This window comes from Gracilinanus agilis, chromosome 1 (assembly GCF_016433145.1).
Source record: "Gracilinanus agilis isolate LMUSP501 chromosome 1, AgileGrace, whole genome shotgun sequence".
In the NCBI taxonomy this organism is placed as follows: Eukaryota; Metazoa; Chordata; class Mammalia; order Didelphimorphia; family Didelphidae; genus Gracilinanus; species Gracilinanus agilis.
Window position 1 is genome coordinate 51217639 of NC_058130.1, and position 23447 is coordinate 51241085.

The 23447-nt window shown below is 37.7% G+C and overlaps 1 pseudogene; it reads left to right on the plus strand.

The window, feature by feature from the left end:
- The window catches only part of LOC123247156, a 168781-nt pseudogene that overhangs the window by 53317 nt on the left and 92017 nt on the right, over positions 1–23447 (plus strand).

Genomic DNA, 23447 nt, shown 5'->3' on the forward strand with positions numbered 1-23447 from the left:
TATATATATATATATATATATATATATATATATATATATATATATATATATATATATATATATATATATAGTTACTATGCAAGTAAAGGCAAACTGCATATAAATTAAATATAAGATAATTTTGGGAGGATGAAGTCTTAATAACTGGTTGAATGATAAAATGGTCTCATGCAGGTGATGACACTTGAGCTGAGCTTTAAAGGAAATGTAGGGATTTGAAAAAGTTGAGTTGATGAGGGGAGTACCTTAAGGGATTGAAGGTAAGCCTGTATAATCACAAAAAAATAGGAAATGGAAATCATCATGTGATGATGATGGTGATGATGATGATGATAAAAGTAATATGTAACATTGACATAGCCTTTTAAGTCTTGGTCTCTCTTTGGATTCCCAAACACCTGAGAGTTAGATTAGATAGTGAAATTAAAAATTGATTTTCATTTTGTTTTGCTAAGACCAGATCAAGCTAGCATAGATTTAATATTTTCTTTTTCTCTATATGCCTAAATTCCTCACTCTTACAAATTCATTCAAGTAATCTCAGATAATTTGGGTCACCATTCTACTCTTATGACTTGTAACTCCATTGTAATATTGTGACTTGTACTCCCACCTTTGTAACTCCATTCATTAGCCATTTCCTAGAGAAAGTTAATTAACCTCAAAGTTAATCTCATCCAATTAAAACTGTTAGAGCAACTCCCATGTCTGCTGATGAATTCCATCACCTAAGAATTGACCTCCTCTCCCAATGAATTAATGAGCTAAGATGACACTCATCCCACCTTCTCATTAAAATGTCCAGCCAATGAGAGGACACACTTGTGTCGTTAAAGATTTTGCCCTGTCCTTTCTTCATTACTATAAAAATGTCCATCATGCCTCACTCAGAGTCTTTGAGGAGTCATTGACATCTATACTGTACTTTAAGGTTTGAAAAGTAATTTTCATAGATTATCTCATTTTACCACTCTGCCATTATTATTCCATTTTACAGATGAGAAAACTGAGGTTGAAAAAGGGTAATTGCCTTGTGACTGGCATATAGTAGTGCTTCATAAAAGCTTGTTTTCCTCCCTCCCTGCATCTCACAACTAATTATTTGAAGCAGACTTCTATGAAAGTACTCCTGATACTAATATGTCAGTTTTCCATGAGTTTTCTAATTATACAGATATATTGAACATATAGAAAGACCATTCACGGAACCAATCAAGGACCAACAGTGAGCAACAGTTTTGCTCATACCCAGATGACTTTGCTATAGTTCACTGGCTGACCTTGCTGAGTCATACAATAAGTCCTGCCTTAGGTAGTTCAACCATTCTTTAACCAACCTTGTGGTCAGATAGAAGCAAAATACTATGCTTCTGTGTTCTACCTCTTTCTGGAAAAGACTACCCATTCTCCATCTTCTTTCCCACCCTGAATGTTTTGCTCTGTGACCCTGGGCAAGTCATTTAATCTCCGTTTGCCTTCATCCATTGGAGAAGGGAATGGCAAACCATTCCTGTACTTCTACCAAGAAAACTCCATGGACAGTATGTCCCACAGGGTCGTGAAGAGTCAGGTACAACAGAACAAAAGCAACCCTCTGAGTTTATGACCAGGTGCCAATTTATATTTTTTGTGTTTTCGGTCTTTTCCTTTTGTGTCCAACTCTGTGACTCTAATTGGGGTTTCCTTGACAAAGATACTGGAGTGGTTTGCCATTTCCTTCTCTAATCAATTTTCATAAGCATATTTGTTCCCTCCCATAATCCCCCCATATAATTTGGGTTCATTGCTCACAAACTCTATGATTATTAAAATCAATATAGGTTCATTTTCATAAATACAGAGGTGAGGACTCAAAGTGGATGGGGTAGATGACATTAGACCCATGTGATAGAAGAAGAAAGTGAGAGTAACTTACCGAGGTTCATGCAAAACATAAATGATGGAATTAGACTCACATTTTCTGATTTATAGACTTGTATTCTAGATGCCTCTCAAATATTAGACTCCTGGTAGTCAGTAGCCCTACCACTGGAAAAGAATATGGCCTGTCAGAGATAGCCACTGTTATGTAGAGATGGCAGCATGGAATCCCTGCAAAATACAGGGTCAGACTCGCCCAGAATTCCAGGGGACCCCCCTGGAGAACTTTGGGTGAGGCTGACCCTGTATTTTGCTGGGATTCCATGCTGTCATCTCTACATAACACCACAAGCATGTATTAAGCACCTACCTTGGGTAGAATACTGGGCTAGTATAAAGTTTAAATGATTTCGCTCCACTGGTTACCTGGAATAGGATCTTTTCGTCTGGGTTGGTTACTTTACCAAACTTCAGTTTATTCATCTCCTCCCAGGAAAATGGATGGGTTACAATATTCTTTTGTAAGAATTATTATTCTTTTATTACAGAAGAATATTAAGTACTACCTTCTCCAAATACTCATTCCCATAAAACCCAGTTGAATTGCTTGTTGGCTACAGGAAAGGAGAGGGAGGAGGGTTGGGAAAGAATATTAATCATGTAGCCATGTAAAAATATTCTAAATTAATTAATTAATTGATTGATTGATTAATTTTTTTACAAATACTCCTTCCCCTCACCCCTGCCAAGTATAGTGTTGGAACCCAAAAAATAAAGGGTCCAGATAAAATATTTCCCATCCCCTAATAAAAGAATTATTTCAACCTTTCTTTCATCTCTCCAGCTGGGGCACCTTCCCTTATTTTATCAGTCTAAGAATTTGGAGTTTTGAGTCAGAGACAGGTTTGATTCCCTTCCTTGAAAACTAAGAAATTCACTATGCCTTTGTCTATTCTAACCTCTTTTTTTTTCCATCATAGAATACGAAGTGCACCTTTTGAAGAAAGAACCCCTCCACTCAACTCTTGGTATGATTCCATTTGATCTTATCTGGTAGCTCACCTGATCTAACATATACTACCTCAAGTTGCTTTGATTTATACAAATCTGGGTACATGCCACTTAAGAAGTTGTAAGATCTTTGAAGACAAAAATGGAGGTGTCTTGTTTATCTTTGTATCCACATCACATAGTACAACATTTTGAAAGATGCTGCTCTGAGAATCAATTTTAGTCTCCATTTCATTCAGTATTTACATGGCTACTAGTACCTTCTTGTTTTGCCAGAAAATAATGGAATAGGGATTATGGGAGAGAGTATATTTTAGAAAAAAAATATATTAAACCAATATAGAATGGTGAGTGAAGAAATAATTCTGTCTAAAAAAATGGGTTCTGCATTCCTGTGGTTTCCTAAGAAAATCACACCTGAGCCCATAGAGTGTATAAACCTCATGAAAATGATGTTGAGTTACAATCAGGAGTTATATTGTATTTTAAAAATAGAAGCAGCTTGAGAACATATATGGTGAAAAAAGTCAAAGGGGAGATTTAGCTGTGGCAACAAACATCTAGAGACTTCTGCCTGCCAAAGGTACTCTCTGGAGTCCTCAGAGGATTGAACATTCTCTTGGCAGTCCAAAGTCCTGAGCTATATCTGCCACAAATCTGGTTTCCCCAGGGTAGAGGCTATGACATTTGCCTAACATGCAGAAAGTCCTCAGCTTGAAGGTGAGGAGAAACACAGGCTTTTTCAAGGGTTGTCAGTTATAAGAATATTTGAAATGTTCTATCAAGTCCCCAAGGGCAAAAACAAGAGCAATGGGTAGAAATGACAAGGAGACAAATTTAGCTTCAGTTTTTAAGAAAAGTTCCCTAACAATCAGAATTGTTCCTAAATGGACTTGGATGCCTATGTAGGTACAGGGCTCTTCCATATTGAAAGTTCTTAAGAAAAGGATGGATTATCAATTGTTAGGTATATTTTAGAATTCATTTCTTTTCAGGTATCAACTGAGACAAGTTAGAGGATTCAAAGTACAAAAAAGAAACTAGAAGGTTCTAAGACCCCAAATTGAAAAACAAAATTCCCTGAATTCTGTGAATAATTAGTTGTGGAAACTTAATGAGCTCATTGTATTTTCTTGAGGCCTTGATTCCTCATGAGGAGGTTGGATGAGACCATTGAATCTTAGAACCATAAATCTAGAGCTAAAAGTAACCAGTAATGATACAACTTTAATGGGGTTTGGGGGTTTTGTTGGCCAAAATATTTGAGGGGGTTACCATTTCCTTCTCCATCTCATTTTACAGTTGAGGAAACTAAGGCAAGCAGGGGTAAGTGATTTGCCTGAGGTAACAGAGCTACCTACTATAGCACACTATTTCTTGATTTTTATAGTCAAAGAGTTGCCATGCCTTCTTTACACTTGAAAGTTCAAACCTCGGTGTCCTTTTGGGAAATAAAGTAAGGGGAAAAAACCCACTGGATTTGGAGACAGAGGACCTGAGTTTGATCCCAGCTCTGTCACTTAAGCAAGTTACACAACTTCCTTTAGACTCAGTTTCCGCATCTGTAAAACGAGTCATCATTTTATCATAAAAAATGAAGGAGTTCAAATATATGCCCTGAAAGATGTCTTCCTTATCAACAAATGTGATCTTATGAATGTATAAAGGAAAACTGAAGCATTTCTGGGTCTCCACTAAGACTTTCTACTCCAAAGACTAGTCATATATATTAGCAGAATAAACCTGTCATCAGCATGCATTATGATGTTCTCATAAGAGTTCTAGATCTTGTTTCAAATCTAAATTCTGAGTATTTCAATTATTAACTATATAACATGAATGATATGTTTTACTTTTCTTGAACTCTACTTCTTTATCGGTAAAATAAGGATTTTGGATAGTATTTTTTTGTAAGATCTTTAATAATTCTAAATGGATAAGTGTATGCTATGATTGAAAAGGTCCCAAAAGTCCATCATTACTCCAAAGTGCCTGGAATTGCCAACATTGGAAGAACTTCTTTACTTTAAAGGAAAAGTTTCTCCAAATTCTAGTTGTAGTACAGTTGTGTAACCGAGAACAAGACAGATGAATACAAAAGGGTGTATTTATTCCCAAGATTCCCTTTATATTACTGTCTGTCTCTAATTCTCTTTTGAAGGGCTAGGACATAGGTAGATAAATCTTAAAAGAGAAATGAGTCATGAGGAAAAGAGAGAGAAAGATGAAGGCTGCCCTATGAATTCAATCCTGGTGGGAGGCTTTGGTGGGCGCCATGACCCCCAAAAGATGACATGGAGCCAAGATGGGAGGTGGCAAAAGCAGTTTTGTCCAACTTTGTTATCTCAGCTACTTGGTCATGGTATTGGACCACCCCTCCATTATACCATACTTTTTTTCATAGTGTTTCTTCTCCTTTTCCCCGAGTGATATTAACATCTGTTTTTCTTCTCTTTTTAAGCCAGTCCCAAAATTCCTCACTAATAATACCTGATGTCTCTTAAAAGTATCCACTACCTCAAAAGGTTTACTATTCCCTGAGACTTTGCAGACATTCCTTTTACCTTGCATGCTAGGTCAGTGCCTGGGGCGATGCCCATGGCTGTATCACTGGAGAATCCTGGTGTCAAAAGCAGCCTGAAAGTACTAATCTCACCACAATAGATCATGGTCAACCTCAAGAACAGGCTCTGCAAAAGCATATTTGGTACCAGACTTGGAGGTGGGGACTTGGAATCCCAGTAGCAGTGTTCAAAATTTAAGCAGGTCATTTCCTAGAATGGTAGTCATAAATTTCATTTCAAAGAGGAAAGAAATAGCCTGATATGGGGGGAAAAGCACAGAACTAATAGTTCAGAGAGTTGGTTTGTGGTCCCAGCTCTGCTTCTAATCAGCTTATATGGCTTTGGGATGTCAATTAAGTGTTCCAATTTCCTCATTTTCTCATCTCTAAAATAAGGAGTCGATATTTCTAAAGAAATTTGATGCCTCTGAAATTCCATTGTTCTATAAGTTATGCTAGCCCAAATCCTATGGCATGAGAGGCTAAAACAGATAGATAATCATTTGCAGTTTCATAAAGAACATTGACATGAAGTAAAATGTAATAAAAATGAAGTTTGAGAATAATCTCAAGTCCTGTAAATTAGCATTGATCAGGCACTTAATACAGTCAAAAACATATCAATATGCCTACAAATACATGCCAAAAGCAAATAGCTTGAAAGGAATTGCCTTCAGATACATTTCTTTTCTTTTTTAAAAAACCTTTCCTTCTGTCAGTGTAAGCTCTAAAGCAGAAGGGAGGGAAGGGTTAGGCAATCAGAGTTAAGTGACTCACCCACATCACACAGCTAGGAAATGTCTGAGCCAGGATTTGTACCCAGGTCTACTCAAGCTCGATCTACTGTGTGACCTAGTTATCTCCTATAGATACATTTCAAATCCCTTAGCTGATATTTGAGCCTTCCTTCAATCCAGGTCCAAATTGCCTGTACAAGTTGATCTTTTAACACTTTTTGCTGCCTAATTGCCCAATGGTATTATTTTAAGTGGAGCTCTTTAATATTCACATCTCATACATGAATGCTTCAAAACCTCACTTTACTCCACCCATTCCACCAAAACTAGAATTCACTTCATCCCTGTTTTCTATTTATAACCATCCACAAAGTCATTCCTCAACACTCAGTTTACAAGCTACCATTTCCATGTAGTCTTTCTGGATTTCTTCAGCTGATAAGAGTCTCTATTTCAGATGAAGTCACAGAATGATATATTTAAAGCTGGAGAGAATTTAAAAGTTAGTCCAACATTTTCTTTTTACAAATGAGGTCATTTCATCCCAGAGAGGTGAATTCACTCCCTCCAGTTCACACAGGTAGTAAAGAAAAGAAATGGAATACTCCAAATTCACAGAACTTCCCTAAAAACTTGGTGAGAAGTGGAGGGTAGCAGCTGCTGCTGCCCAGCTCTATGCTGTTATAAGGAAAGGTGATAATGGGTGCAAAGAGGTAAGAGAGATTTTGCACAGAGAGCGGTGTGCAGCACAATCTTGGTATCTCACTTCTACAACAACAACCAGACAGATCATTGACATATTTCAGTGAACAAGACCCCCACCAACCCTGCCCTCTTCTCTTTCTTCCACTTGCTCCCCCAACATCCCAAGGGATTCCTGGATGGTCTCTTTTCATCCCAATATAGATATGGATGTTTCAATATTTATGATGATGGTTTCGAGGTAAAACCCAATGCCTACCAGGAAGAACTAAGAAGCATATAGAAAACTAGCCTTGAAATATTACCAGAGATAAGATTCCAAATGAAGGAGAAAAGTTCAAGCAGATTTTTCAAGCTTACAAAGTACTTTCTGATACAAAGAAAGGCAACTTATAAGACAAAGGTGGAGAACAAGCCATTAAAGAGGATGGTTCTGGTGGTGGCTTTGGTTCTCCAAAGGATTTTTTTGATATGTTTTATTTATTTATTTTTTTAAACCCTTGTACTTTGGTGTATTGTCTCATAGGTGGAAGATTGGTAAGGGTGGGCAATGGGGGTCAAGTGACTTGCCCAGGGTCACACAGCTGGGAAGTGGCTGAGGCCGGGTTTGAACCTAGGACCTCCTGTCTCTAGGCCTGACTCTCACTCCACTGAGCTACCCAGCTGCCCCCTTTGATATGTTTTTTGAAGGAAGTGGAAGAATGCAAAGGGAACATTGAGATAAAAATGATGGTCATCAGTTGTTGTTGACTTTAGAAGATCTATATAATGGTGCAACAAGAAAATTGGCTTTGCAAAAGAATGTATTCTGTGATAAATGGAAAGGACAAATTGGTAAGAAAGAGCTGTAGAATGTAATCCTAGTTGCAGAGGTACTGGAATGCAAATAAGAATTCATTAAATAGGACCTGGAAAGGTTCAGCAAATTCAATCAGTTTGCATGGAATGCCAAGGGCATGGGAGAAAAAGAATCAGCCCCAAAGATAAATGTAAAAGCTGTAATGGTAGGGAAAAAATTCTGGATGTTCAAATTGATAAAGGCATGAAAGATGGGCAGAAGACAACATTCCATGGTGAAGGTGATCAAGAGCCAGGGCTTGAGCCAAGAAAAATTATCATTGTTTTGGATCAGAAAGACAATCCTATATTTTACACAATAAGGTAAGAACCTTTTCATGTGAGTGACATTCAGTTGGTTGAAGTGTTATGTGACTTTCAGAAACCAACATCAACTCTTGATAGTAGACTTATAGCCATTAGTTCCCATCCTGGTCACATTGCCAGGCATGAAGATATCAAATGTGTGCTGGATGAAGGCATGTCAATTTATCACTGACCCTATAAGAAAGGAATTCTAATAATTAAATTCATAGTAAATTTCCCAAAGAATGGCCTTCTTTCATCAGATAAGCTATCTTTGTTAGAAACGTTATTGCCTGAAAGAAAGGAAGTTGAGGAGACTGAAGAAATGGATGAGGTAGAACTGGTGGGCTTTGGTCCACATCAAGAAAGAAGGTGCCATTATAGTGGAGAAGTTTAGGAGGTTGATGAACATCATCCAAGACAGGGGTCAGCAACGTATGGCTCTCGAGCCATATCTGGCTCTTTTGAGGGCCAACTATGGCTCTTCCTGCAGGAGCCATAAAGTCAGTTTTTTCGTTTTTTGGTTTTTTTTCAGGCACTGTTACAGGAGCGCGAACTGTGAGCACTGTACGGCTCTCACGAAATTACATTTTTAAAAATGTGGCGTTTATGGCTCTCATGGCCAAAAAGGTTGCCAACCCCTGATCCAAGAGGTAGTGTTCAGTGTCAAAAGCTCTTAATGGTGAGGCAATGAATGGTCTTCATTGTAATATGGATTTCTGTATGCAATTGTGAAAGAGTGAAGAACTACAGTCATCTTCACACACTCACTGTGTTTTTCTTGGAATTTTCAACTATAGGTGCATTGTAAAAAGTTAATAAAACCAGTAATACAAAATACTGACTTTGAAATTTATGATGTTCAGTGTGCAAGATAGCTTAACATCATTAATTATTTCCTAAAGATGAAGAAGCCCAAGAACATTTTTTTTCATGAGTCATACTTTTTTGTTTCAGTGTGTAAATGCAGTGACTTAGACTGAGGTTTGGTTCTTGATTGACTAAATGTATATGAGCATTTATAACTGTTAAGCTCTGAAATTAAAATTTTGCACTGAATTTACCATCAGAAAAATAAATGAATTTAACATATTTTAATTTGTATTATTACTATATAGATATTGTGTCCTACCCTTGGCCTAAGTGCAGTCCCCTGCCAGGTTAGAGTCTCAAAATGAGACACACAGATTACTCAACAATTCATTGTAATTGTTCCCCATTAATTACCCTTTTCCCCAATTATGTAAAGCTCTTTCTCCATCATAAATCTCAAGGTAAGAGGGGACCCATTCACAGATACACCTTTTTACAGACGGGGAAAAATCCAACACAATTCCTTTCTCCATACAATTTATAATCTATCACAATCTAATGTTCTTTTTAACCACACCCAAAGGATAGAATGATGAACTGAAATGCAGAACACAGCAATTTCAAAATACTATGAATGGCAGAGAGTCCCAAAGCCTCTATGTCAGTTGTTCTTTACATTATCCAGTTTAGTCAATGGAATTTTAATTTCACTTGGGAGGGACACTAATCATTTATGAATATTACTCTCCTTTTTCCATCATGTGCTTTGCAAATGTGTGTTTATTGGTCTTAAATGAAATAGTGTAGTCTAATCTCTCTCTCTCTCACTCTAATGTCATAAACACCAAAAATTGCTATTTCTAAAGCAATTTTAAAAAGCTATATCCTATAGACCTTGCTACAAGAAATACCAATAGACCCATAAAGAAGAAAGAGATGACACATTTTGCACATTCTAAATGAACCAATAGGGCCCCATCAATCATGTCGATCAATGATAATTAGGTGAATTTCACAAGTGATGACTAAATCTACACAGAAGTTCAAATATCTAGTAACTAACTAAAAATATAGCTTCTAGAGAGAACCTGACTTACAGTGTTATCTATCCAGAAACACACACACACACACACACACACACACACACACATTCACAGACACACTCCTATTGTAGAGATGGCTTAGAATTCAAATAAGAATAAATCTTTTATGACAGACCCAAGGCGCAGTTCTTCCCCCCAGACTTCAATGGGAGCTTGCTGTCTGTATCTTAAGGCAGATTTTGCTTCTCTTTCTTTTTTGTCTTAGAAATTTCTTTTCTGTCTGTGGAGTGCCCTGGGGCTCTGTCCAGGGCCACTGTGAGAAGATGGGCATAGATCTCTATTGGGATTTAGGTTTGCATGTAATTCTTCTCTCTTTTAGAAGATTGACTACCTGTCTTAGAAATGTTTGCTTCTCATTCTAGCAAAAAAAAAATGAATTTGTAACACTCAAAATGGCACATAGTGTGACACACTCAGCCTCCTTGAAAATCTTCATCTATTAAGGTCTATTAATACATAAACCCAAGAGTCAGGAAATATCAGGGTGGTAAGAAAACTGTCATTTTCTTTCATGTCACACTTGAAGAGTCACAAACAAACATTGACACACGTTCTTCTTTTGAGAAATTAAAAGAGTTTGCTTATAGCACCTTAAAATTCAGTTAGTGTTGAGAGACAATGTTGTGGGCAAAACAAAGAATTAACTGAATTCTTGCTAAGTTAAAAGACCAATTCTAAATTATCTAGGTACTATAACAAATCACTTTCACTTTAACCCAAGGTTTGAGGTCTAATAATTGAAAGTACAGCATTGGAGTCCATAGTTCTTCTGCCTCATGGCTATTATGAAGAATAAGAAGTGGGAAGATGAAGAGGCAAATCATAGCTCTCAGATTATAGCTAGAAGGGAATTGAGTCCATTTATTCCAAGGATTCTTATCCTGGAGTCCATGGACCCTTAAGTGATTGTTTGCTATATTTTAGGGAGTTCATGATTTTTTAAATATGTTGATAACTATGTTTCAATAAGTTGTTTTTCTTTGCATTATATGCACTTTGCCTTATTCATATAAAATCTATAGCCTTAACCAGACTGCCGAAGGAATTCATAATGCAAAAAATAAAAAAAAATTTAAGAGCACCAGCTCTAATCCATCTACCTCATTTTACTGTCAAGGAAACAATTCCAAAGAAATGAACCAGCCTACCCAAAGTCATCCAGAGAGAATGGGTGAGAAGGATTTTTTAAATAATGAAAGCTTTAGGATATAAGGTGGGATGAAATAACAAATAGCTTAGAACTTGTGTATTAAGTGACTCCTTCAACTATTCATCATGTATTAAAGCACTTCTGGAGAGCCAGACATTCTTCTAGGTCCTGGGGGATACTGATGCAAAAATGAAAGTTCTTGCTTTTAGGTCACTTACTTAGGAGAACTCTCCCATTCCAAAGAGTCACCTTGGTAGAAGATGCGGTAATGCTTATGTACTAATGTAGATTCCATTGCTTAACACATTTGAAAGACCCATCCTTAGAGGGTGTCTTCAGAGTCAGATTACAAACCATACCAGAAAATAGACCTCACTTTATGTTTACAGTTTTTTCCCTTGCAGAATTCCCTAGTTTGACCATCTACCTTCCTCATCAGGCATATTTTTGAATGATTTTAAGATCTTTTCAAAAATTAAATCCACCTTGAAAGGTCCAAGACTCATAACCACACGCATGACCCTGAATTTTCTACATTTAAAAATTAAAAATCATATTTAAATCTTTGAAAAGAAGTGTTATATTTCCATTTAATCTGAAATCCAATCATATCTGTTACTTTATTGATTAAGGAAGGTGGTATATTATGTGGGTGAAGGAACTAGACTCTCTAGAGCCCATATTCAACCACTAATTACTGTTTCAACTCAGATGAATCAATGAGTTAGTCAACAAAAATTCATTAAGCAACTGCTTTGTGCCAAGCTTTATCCTATATCTTGAGAACCTAAAGAGTCCATTAAATCCTCAAAATCTGTTTCTTCACCTACAACATGGAGCTGACAATCTTCACATTCTTTGCCTCAGATAGTTGTAAGAATGAATTGTCATGGGCATATATGATGCATGTAGACCACCCTACAAGATGCTACACTGACTTAAGTGCGGTACTATCACTAAGAGGTACAAATGTGAGACAGGAAAAAAGGACACGAGACAAAATATTGTAATCAAAATCCCAAATGAACTCTCAATAAACAACATCATTAAATATTGCCAAGACCGAAAGTCAATTAACTGGAAAGGCAAGAAAATTGAAAGGAGAATGAGGCTCAGTTTGTCACTCTAAAATACAGTGTGGATGTAATGCACACCGCATAAAAGGAGAAATCAAAATGAAGATTCTCTGATTTGACATGCTCAGATGATAAGAGCTTGTTCTGTCTTTACCATCAAATTCTCTTGGTTTCGAGGGTAGCAGGGAGTCCCATTGGAGAAAAGGGCCAAGCACAGATTTTCCTATTAAAATTCAACAGTGCAATCTAGTCCAGCAGGTTAATCCACCTCAGCATCCTTTTGCTATGGCACAAAGGACCATCTTCACAATGAGCTATGCTCCTTTGCCCCAAGCTGAAATGATAGTGCAGAGTTACCAGAGTTCTACTGCACTTTAAAGGTAGATTTCTGAGGCATGATAGCAATCCTTTCAGCATGAATAAATAACTAAGAATATTCAGCAGTGCCAACCAAAAATGAACTGGTGGGGAACCATTGATTCTTTGACTTCCCTTACTGGGAAGACCCTCTGATAGTAGGGATAAAACATCAGCCTCCATCCTTTAAGAAGTGGTGTCTTCATGTAAAACCCAGGGGAATTGCTTGTTGGCTACAGGAGGGGAATTGCTTGTTGGCTACGGGAGAGGAGGGAAAGAAAATGAGTCATGTAACCATGGAAAAATATTCTAAATTAATTAATTAAATAAAGATTTTCAAATAAATACAAGTAATGGTGTCTTCTAGTATTAAAGTTGATAGCCATGTGCTGATGGGATCATGGGGGCATTTGTTGTGTACTATCCTATTTTTTATGTTACAAAAATCTTCTCTGGCTTAATATTGATGATGAGATCTTGTAGTCTTTAATAGTAGTATCTGAACAGGGATCAGGTAGGTGACTCAGTGGATTGAGAGCCAGGTCCAGACTGGGGGAATCATAGAATTAAATCTGGCCTCTCATAACTGCCTTGCTGCATGGCCCTAGGCAAGTAACTTAATCCCCATTGCTTAGCCCTCATGGTTCTTAGGTCTTGGAGTCAATATATAGTATTGATTCAAAGACTGAAGGTAAGGGTTAAAAAAAAGAGTATCTTAGAATTTATTGGAATTTCCTATCAGAAGCCCAGCTGTTTAATATATTTGATTATGGGAAAAGGTGGAATAGATGGATGGGGAACGCAAGAAGTATTTATGGCGCAAATGGTTAAATTCCAGGTAGCTCCTTGCATATAGAAACACTGAATAGGTAATGAAGATGATGATATAATGCTTTAACATTTTGTTTAGTGCTGGAGACCAATATGATTTCTATTTCACAAATGATAAAACTGAGGTTCTGAGAGGTTATGAGACTTGCCCATGGACACAGAGCTAGTAAGATCAGTGGCCAGAATTGGGATTTGAATTCAGTTCCTCCTGATTCCATGTTAAGAATTCAATGAATCATCTCTCAAACCATATTTATATATGATTGAGTTCCACTAATTCATTCCAGTTTGTGCGAAAGACACTCAAAAGCAGGGGTCGGCAACCCTTTTGGCCGTGAGAGCCATAAATGCCACATTTTTTAAAATCTAATTTCGTGAGAGCCGTAAAGTGCTCACAGTGCGTGCTCCTGTAACAGTGCCTGAAAAAAAAATGGACTTTATGGCTCCTGCAGAAAGCCATATCTGGCCCTCAAAAGAGCCAGATATGGCTCAAGAGCCATACGTTGCTGACCCCTGTGCTAAAGGAATGGATCAAGGAATGTGTTCTACAGAAAAGGAATTGTGTTATTTCACCCTACTATTTTGACTTGATACCCTATCAAAGAACACTCTCTCTCCTTTTCCCCAACCTTTCACATATCAAGACAGAGCCTATAACTCTAAATGATCACTCTTGAAAATATTAATAATATGGAAAAAGGTCTAGATCAATGATACATATAAAATCCAGTGGAATTGCTTGTTGGCTTTGGGAGGGGGATGGAGCGGGGAGAGAAAGAACATGAATCATGTAACCATGGAAAAATATTTTAAATTAAATAAATAAAAATTTTAAAAAAGACAGGGCCTATAATCTGTGATTTTTCAATATGCATGTGTATGCATATCTATTTGTTTTTCGTTTCAAAGATATTGCATGTTAGGGATGAGGCTCACATTCAAGTTCATATGCAACAATTTAAACAAACCTAACAGAAGCTTAAAGTGTGTTGGTTGGTGAATATATCTAATTAAGGTGTGAAAAGCAGTCATTAATTAAGATGAAATAGAATGATATGAAGTGGATTCTCCAAAGTGTTTGAAAACAGCTTGTTCTGATAAATAACTTAAGCCTCCTCCATGAAATGGTTTCTTACTGGTTTGTTTCCACTTTCTTTAGTTTGTTTCTTAATCCATTTTTCAAGGCTGAAAGTACATCCCAGTCCACTCTGTCCAAATTATCTATCCAAATTAATAAGGTCCTTATTAATGAAGGAGGCATTATTTTTCAGTCACTTCAATCAAATCCAAGTCCTCCTGATCCCATTCGGGGTTTTCTTGGGAAAGATACCAGAATAGTTCGCCATTTTCTCTTCTAGCTCATTTAAAAGATAAGGAAATTGAGGCAAACAGGGTTAATTGACTTGCCCAGGAGTTATATCAGATTTGAACTCAAGTCCAGACACTTAATCCATTGTCAACCCCAGCCATCGTTTTTTTTTTAATGTTCTATTATTTTCATTTATTTTGTTAAACGTTTCTCAACTGCATTTTATTTATTTTTTATTGATCAAGACCTATTTCCATGTTATTGCATAACATGGAAAATGGCAGGATGGAATTCCTGCAAGATACAGGGTCAAGCCTCACCCTGAATTCCAGGGGACCCCCATGGAGAATTCTGGGTAAGGAGACAATTTGAAAGCAGTTGGATAGTTGGTTCCTGGGGTTTGAGGTGAGCAGATCTCTCTGCTTGCTGTTCCTGGTTTTGGGATTGCTTTGGAGGCCATCTATGGCAATAGCCATTTTGGTTCTTCTTTGCAGTTTGCTTGTTTAGCTGAATTAGACCTTTCCTGCTATAACATTTTTGTTACCATTTAGCTATATTAGATATTAGAAGTGATAATTATAGGCTCTGAGGGCAAGCTAGTTAAAAGGTCTGCCACTTCCTCCTGGGGGGGGGGGCTGTTTTTATCTAACAGTTCAGGGTTTCCCAGATCTTTTCCTAATCCCTGAAAACCTCCCTACCTTCCCTTCCTCATTTTTATCAATAAACCTAGATCGTTTGGGAGCAGTGCCTCTTTATTATTCTGGGAATACTTATAGCCAACTTCAGCTAAGTTTCCTTCAGCCGTCTGGCCCATACAAATTACATTCGTCTGTTCCTGATAACTATAAGACATCAAGCTTCTCCTATTGTCCCTTGGTCAAACCTGTGGGGAAATAAGTTGAGAAAGTGAACAACATCTTAAGGAGAATAACTTTGCCTAGCCTTCCCAGAAATTATCAGTCCTGCCTCCGTTTTCAATTAATTCCAACTTCTTTGTGGGAGGGGTGAGAGTAAGGAGTACCTACCCCTCCCTACTCACTCAAGCATGTGCTTGTGCGTGTGTGTGTGTGTGTGTGTGTATGTGTAAGAGAGAGAGAGAGAGGAGTGAGTCCTACAGGTTTTTAGTTTCAGGCCATCTCTTCAGCTTCCCAAATATCTCTGTTAAGATCAACATAACAGTTTTGGCCAGCCAGCCTAGGATTTTTATTTCAGAACCTGAGTGAGAAGTGATCAGTAAGGCCAGCTTCATCGACAGGGCCATTGTCACACTGGGGTGCTCTGGGGTGCTGATATATGGGATTTGGCTGGCTTGTGCTACCTTTTGGCTGATAATGGTTCCCCAATTTTTCAAACAAATGATAGAAATATATGATACTTACATGTGGTTAACTATATCAGTGGGTGATGCTTTGGCATATGTGCCATTGGGGATAGCCATGGCTGCAACTTTATATGGGGCCCTGATGATATTGAGGAAAGTTTTGGCATTTACCTTTGGGAGAACAGAAATAACAAACCTGGTTTTGGAGCAATTAGTCAAGCACATGAAGTACTTAAGTGAGATAAACAAGCAGATTAGGGAAGGAAAGGATCTAGATACAAAGACAATCATGCAGCTAGAGATTATTGAGAGTGCAATCACACCAAAAAAGGGAGAGATGAAATTAAACAAGCTACAGAAAAGAACACTGAAGAACAACAGGTTGCAGAGGCTGAAGCAGCTCCTATAACTATTCTTCCCATTACTGATAGGACAGTGATACAACCTGACTCGGACATTATACACGTTAAAGGCTACAAAATTTTCTCAGGGGGTGATTTAGAGATCTTAAAACAGAGGTTTCCTCAGTTCTATACAAATCCCCATAAGTCTATAAAAGAATATAAATGGGCTGTAAGACTTTACAACCCAACATTTGAGGACATGGAATTGCTCCTATCAGAATTATACACCCCTAGTGAGAAGGCAGAGTTTATAGCTGAGACAAGAAGCAACCTCAACCTTGCTTCAGTGGCCAAAAAAACACCAGTTCTTAGAACTCTCCTCACATGCAAACATGGTTTATCTAAAAAGGTGTAGAGAGGATTTAGCAGAAGTGATAAAGCTATATGCAAGACGATCAAATGCATGGGGGTCCTTCAAAAAATTAAGGCAGGCCATCTGTGGCAATAGCCACATAACATATTGATAATTATATTAGGGTGATTGTTTAGACTCTATATCCCCAATCAAATCCCCATGGATCCATGTGTTCAACCAGTTATTTTTCTTCTTTGTTTCTTCTCCCACAGTTCTTCCTCTGAATGTGGATAACATTCTTTCTCATAGGTCCCATATAGTAGTCCTGGATCATTGCATTGCTGGTAGTAGAGAAATCCATTAAGATTGATTGTGCCCCAGTGTATCAGTCTCTGTGTATAATGTTCTCCTGTTTTTGCTCCTTTCTCTCTGCATCAATTCCTGGAGGTCATTCCATCTCACATGGAATTCCTCAAGTTCATTATTGCTTTGAGCATAATAGTATTCCATCAAGAACAGATACCATGATTTGTTCAGCCATTCCCCAATTGAAGCGCATACCCTTGTTTTCCAATTTTTTGCCACCACAAAGAGCACAGCTATAAACATTTTTGTACGAGTCTTTTTCCCTATGATCTCTTTGGGGTATAAACCCAGCAGTGGTATGGCTCCCCCAGCCATTCTTAGTGAGGCATTGCTATAATACTCTCATTAGAAATAAAAACAGCCTTGTCTTTAGTAATCTCTGACCCATATTGGCTGTGTGACATTGGGCAAGTTACTTAACCTTTCATTGTTCCAGTCCAGGAAATTCAGCATGAGTGTAAATTTCAGAGAAAATTATTAGACTATATTTCTTCATTTAGGAGGGCCCTATAAGGATGAAATCTCAGGTCCAATTGCCAACCTTGTTTTTTCTGATCATCATCTATCTATCCTTTATACATGTTCCCTCTTCCTTTCCCTCTCTCTTGCTCCTTTTCTGGAATGTCCTCCATCTAAAACAGGGGTCAGCAATGTATGGCTCTAGAGCCATATCTGGCTCCACCTCCCAACTGGTCAGTCCAGGCAGAGCCCCAGGATGTGCCCCCGGGGGCCCTTCAGCCCCTGCCCCATATTCCAGTGCCTTCTTCCTCCATCCTCCTCCTTCTGCAGGCATTTATGGCTCTCACAGCCAAAAAAGGTTGCCAACCCTTGATCTAGAATCACTCATGCCAGAAAACAACAGTATTACTAATAATTACTAATTATTAATATACTAAGTAATAGTAATTACTATTAATTACTATTACTTCCCTGTCTATTTCTTATAACTAGAGATTAAAGCTGACAGAGATCATGGATGTTATTTAGTCTGCTCTTCCTGCTCAATATACAGATGAAGAAATTGAGCTTCAGAGAAGTTAAATAATTTGCCTAGGGTCATGCCGTCAAATGACAAAGGAGGGAATAGAACACTAGCCCTCAGACTCCCAAACAACCCACTTTTCAAAGATAAGAAACCAATTAGCAATATCTGCTAAAGACCCTAAACTACCCAATAAATTCCCTAACCCTAATCTATATCTCTTAACAACCCTATTGTGCTTAATAAACTAAATGTTCCTTCTCAAAACTTGGAGAAGTGCTACAGTATAATCTGGATCCTGAATGAGAAAGGCATCTTTTACTGAATTACTGTACTCTTTCTTACTGCTGCCACTGTCTGAAAATCATCTGAACCAAAGTCCAGATACCTACATATCCTTATCCTCCAGAGTTCTTGTCATCTCCTTGTCCCTCTGATGGCTGTGACCCGGAATGCATGTTTGCCACCAAACTTAGGTCCTCAGCTTTTGCCAGTGAAGCCATTTTCCTTCATTTGTACAAATTAAAGCCCATCAAAATAAAAGCTTATTTTTACCATCATTTACCATGCTGTCTCTTCTCTGAAAAAAGTCCTTTCCCCTGTTTCCTCCCCCTAAAATCAGCCACAATGACTAGGACTCCAACTTAACGTTCATTCTTTAAACTTCCTTTCAGTGTTCTGGGCTGCCAAAATCATGTTGCATTCTTATTTTATTACTGAAGCATTGTCTATGTTTCCCCACTTCCCCAGGTTTGGGTTATCTTCAAATTTGATAACCATGCCATTTGGGACCTTATCCAAGATATCATTAAAAAGCAAAAAAAAGGTCAAATCTTAAAGATCCATAGAGCACTACATTAGAAACCTCCTTTCAAATTGATCTCAAACCATTAACAATGACACTTGGGATTCAATCAAGCAACCAATCCATAAAATTCTCTCCCTGTCTGTCTTTCTGTCTCTTTCTTTCTTTGTCTCTGTCTCCCTCTCTCCTTTCCCTTTATTATACTCTTTCTGTCTCTTCTGTCTGTATCTGTTTCCCCTTCATCTCTTTCTTCCTATTTCTGTCCCCTTTCTGTTTGTCTGTATCTCTTTCTGTGTTTTTGCCTACTGACACTCTTTTTCTTTGAAAAACTTTTTTTTAACTGCATTCTTTTTTACATACTTGAGGACAACTTTATGACTATGGTACTATTAAAACTGAAATATTTTGCCCTGCTCCATTTTTATCTTAATCTCTACTAGCACTGAGCATAGTGCATGAAATGTCAAAAGTAAAGACGTTTATTGATAGATCAATTATTTGGACTCTATCTCAAGTACTCTTTTTTTAAAAATAATTCTTGCTTTTTAGAAAAGTTATCATGGTTACATGATTCATGTTCTTACTTTCCCCTTCACCCCCTGACCTTCCCCTCCCCCATAGCTGATGCACATTTCCACTGGTTTTAACATGTGTCATCAATCAAGACTTATTTCCAAATTGTTGCACTGGTGTGGTAGTTTAGTGTCTACATCCCCAATCATGTCCGCTTCAACCCATGTGTTCAAGCAGTTGCTTTTCTTCTGTGTTTCCTCTCCTGTAGTTCTTCCTCTGAATGTAGGTAGCATTCTTTTCCATAAGTCCCTCAGAATTGTTATGGATCATTGTATTGCTGCTAGTATAGAAGTCCATTACATTTGATTTTACCACAGTGTATTGTTCTTTTTGCTCTGCATTAATTCCTGGAAGTCTTTCCAGTTCACATGGAACTCCCCAGTTTATTATTCCTTCCAGCACAATAGTATTCCATCACCACCATATACCACAATTTGTTTAGTCATTCCCCAATAGAAGGGCATTCCCTCATTTTCCAGTTTTTTGCCACCACAAAAAGCAAGGCTATAAATATTTTCATACAAGTCTATTTATCTATGATCTCTTTGGGGTACAAACACAACAATGGTATGGCTGGATCAAAGGGAAGACAATCTTTTATAGCCCTTAGTTCCAAATTGCCATCCAGAATGGTTGGATCACTTTACAACTCCACCAACAGTACATTAATGTCCCAATTTTGCCACATCCCCTCCAACATTCATTACTCCCCCCTACTATCATTTTAGCCAATCTACTAGGTGTGAGGTGATACCTCAGAGTTGTTTTGATTTGAATTTCTCTAATTATTAGAGATTTAGAACACTTTCTCATGTGCTCATTGATACTTTTGATTTCTTTATTTGAAAATTGCCTATTCATATCCCTTGCCCATTTATCGATTGGGGAATGGCTTGATTTTTTTTATACAATTGATTTAACTTCTTATATATTTGAGTAATTAGACCCCTGTCAAAGTTTTTTATTATAAAGATTTTTTCCCAATTTGTTATTTCCCTTCTGATGTTGGTTGCATTGTTTTTGTTTGTAAAAAGGTTTTTTTTGTTTGTTTGTTTGTTTGTTTTTTTTAACCCTTGTACTTTGGTGTATTGTCTCATAGGTGGAAGATTGGTAAGGGTGGGCAATGGGGGTCACGTGACTTGCCCAGGGTCACACAGGTGGGAAGTGGCTGAGGCTGGGTTTGAACCTAGGACCTGCTGTCTCTAGGCCTGACTCTCACTCCACTGAGCTACCCAGCTGCCCCTGTAAAAAGGTTTTTAATTTATTATAGTTAAAATCATTTATTTTACATTTTATAATTTTCTCTAACTCTTGCTTAGTTTTAAATCTTCTCTTTCCCAGAAATCTGACTAGTATACTATTCTATGCTCACTTAATTTATTTATAGTTTCCCTCTTTATATTGAGGTCATTCACCCATTCTGAATTTATCTTGGTGTATGGTGTGAGTTGTTGATCTAAACCTATTCTCTCCTATATTGTTTTCCAAATTTCCCAGCAGTTTTTGTCAAATAGTGGATTCATGTCCCAAAAGTTGGGCTCTTTGGGTTTATCATACACTGTCTTGCTGATGTCTCTTACCCCAAGTCTATTCCTCCCTTCTGTCTCTTAGCCAGTACCATATTGTTTTGATGACCGCTGCTTTATAGTATAGTTTAATATCTGGTACTGCTAGGCCACCTCCCTTCACATTTTTTCATTATTTCCCTTGATATTCTTGATCTTTTGTTATTCCAAATGAAATTTGTTATAGTTTTTTTCTAATTCAGTAAAGAAGTTTTTTAGTAGTTTGATAGATATGGCACTAAATAAATTAATTAATTTGGGTAGAATGGTCATTTTTATTATGTTAGCTCATCCTACCCTTGAGCAATCAATGTTTTTCCAATTGTTTAGATCTAGTTTTAATTGTTTGGAAAGTGTTTTGTAGTTGTGTTCATATGATTCCTGTGTTTGTTTTGATAGATAGATTCCCAAGAATTTTATAATGTCTAGGGCAATTTTAAATGGTGTTTCTCTTTCTACCTCTTGCTGCTATGATGTGTTGGAAATATATAGAAATGATGATGATTTATATGCATTTATTTTGTATCCTGCAACTTTGCTAAAATTGTTGATTATTTCTGCTAGCTTTTTAGTTGATTCTCTAGGATTTTTTAAGTAGACCATCATGTCATCTGCAAAGAATGATAGCTTAGTCTCCTCATTGCCTATTTTAATGCCTTTGATTTCTTTTTCTTGTCTAATTAGTATTGCTAGTGTTTCTAGTACGATGTTTAATAATAGAGGTGATAATGGGTATCTTTGTTTCACACCTGGTCTTACTGGGAAGGCTTCTAATTTATCCCCATTTCATATGATGCTTGTTGATGGTTTTAGATATATACTGTTTATTATTTTTAGGAAATGTCCTTCTATTCTTATATTTTCCAGTGTTTTAAATAGGAATGGGTACTGTATTTTGTCAAAGGCTTTTTCAGCTTCTATTGAGATAATCATGTGATTTTTGTTTGTTAGCTAGTTGATATGGTCAATTATGTGGATGGTTTCCCTAATGTTGAACCATCCTTGTATTCCTGGTATAAATCCCACCTGATCATGGTGGATAATCCTCTTGATCACTTACTGGAGTGTTTTTGCTAGTATTCAGTTTAAGATTTTATATCTATGTTCATTAGGGAGATTGGTCTGTAGTTTTCATTCTCTCTTTTTGATCTAACTCTCCTTCAGTTTTCAGAGGTCATTATCAATAGTACATCAGCCACATCAAGACCTAGAGATATAGCTGATCTAGTTATTTGAACTTCCCAAGACCTTTAGCATGCTCCCTTATTATTCAAATATGTTGAATATTAGCTCCTGTACTAATGTTCTATACTTAATAAGACCAAGGCCTCACAAGATTGTTTAACTAACATATGGCAGTTGATTCTTATTGACTTTGGCATTAAGAATCAATGACCGGTTCCGGGTTAAGATGGCAGCAGAGTAAGAAGCAGCTCTTAACCTCTCCTGACCGAAACACACAAAACTCCTCAAGGGGACATAAAAACAAGTCCAGACGAACGGAGGAACCCCACAACAGGGCACAGCATGGAAGGTATGTGGAATCGAGACATTTCCAGGCTATAAAGGGCTCTCACTAAATCGCGGGCTGAGCAACCGCCCCACCCCCACCCCCTCCACACTCATCTATAGTTCCGAACCCAGCTAAAAAGAAATAGAGCAAGTTTGGGGCACCCATCGAGTCATCGGCAGCTCCGGGACCTGTTCCTGAGAGCAGCAAGACTTAGGACCCCATTAAGTCAAAAACGCACGCGAAATCTGAGCGCGCGGGGGAGCAGGACGCTGGGCACAGAGTGCCGGCTGAGCAGAGGCGTGGGTGGAGGCAGACACAGCCAGGAACTAAAGCCTAAGTGGGGAACCAGTGCAGACAGGTATACGACTGTGGAAGCAGCGCCCTGAGACTTGTAAAGAAACCTCCAGCAGAGGATCAAGCAAGAGGGCCCACCAGGGGGCTTGACCTTGGAAAAAACCAGAACTCAGACCTCAGGAGCCAATAGATCGCGAACAGACACTGAGCGCGAGGATAAATCTGAGAAGCTGCTGGGCTAATGATGGCTACTCAGCCTCAGGAAGTTCAGAAGAGAGAGAGAAAGAATAATAACAAGAAAAAGAAGTCTTTAACACTCGACAGCTTTTACACAGAGAAAATCCAGACAACCGAGCAAACAGAGGAGGAGAAAAAACAAGCATCTGGACCCTCCTCAAATAAGGAAAACTCCTCACAAGCTATGGAAGAGTTCAAAACCGAGATTTTGAGGAAAATGGAAGAGATCTGGCAAGAAAATAACAGTTTAAAAGGTAGAATCTTGCAATTGGAAAGTGAGGCTCAGAAATCAAATGAACTGATAAGCAAATTGAACACTTGAAATGACCAGATTGAAAAGGAAAACCAGTCCCTAAAGGCTAGAATCGAGCAATTAGAAGCTAATGATCTCTCAAGACAACAAGAACAAATAAAACAAAGTCAAAAGACTGAAAAAA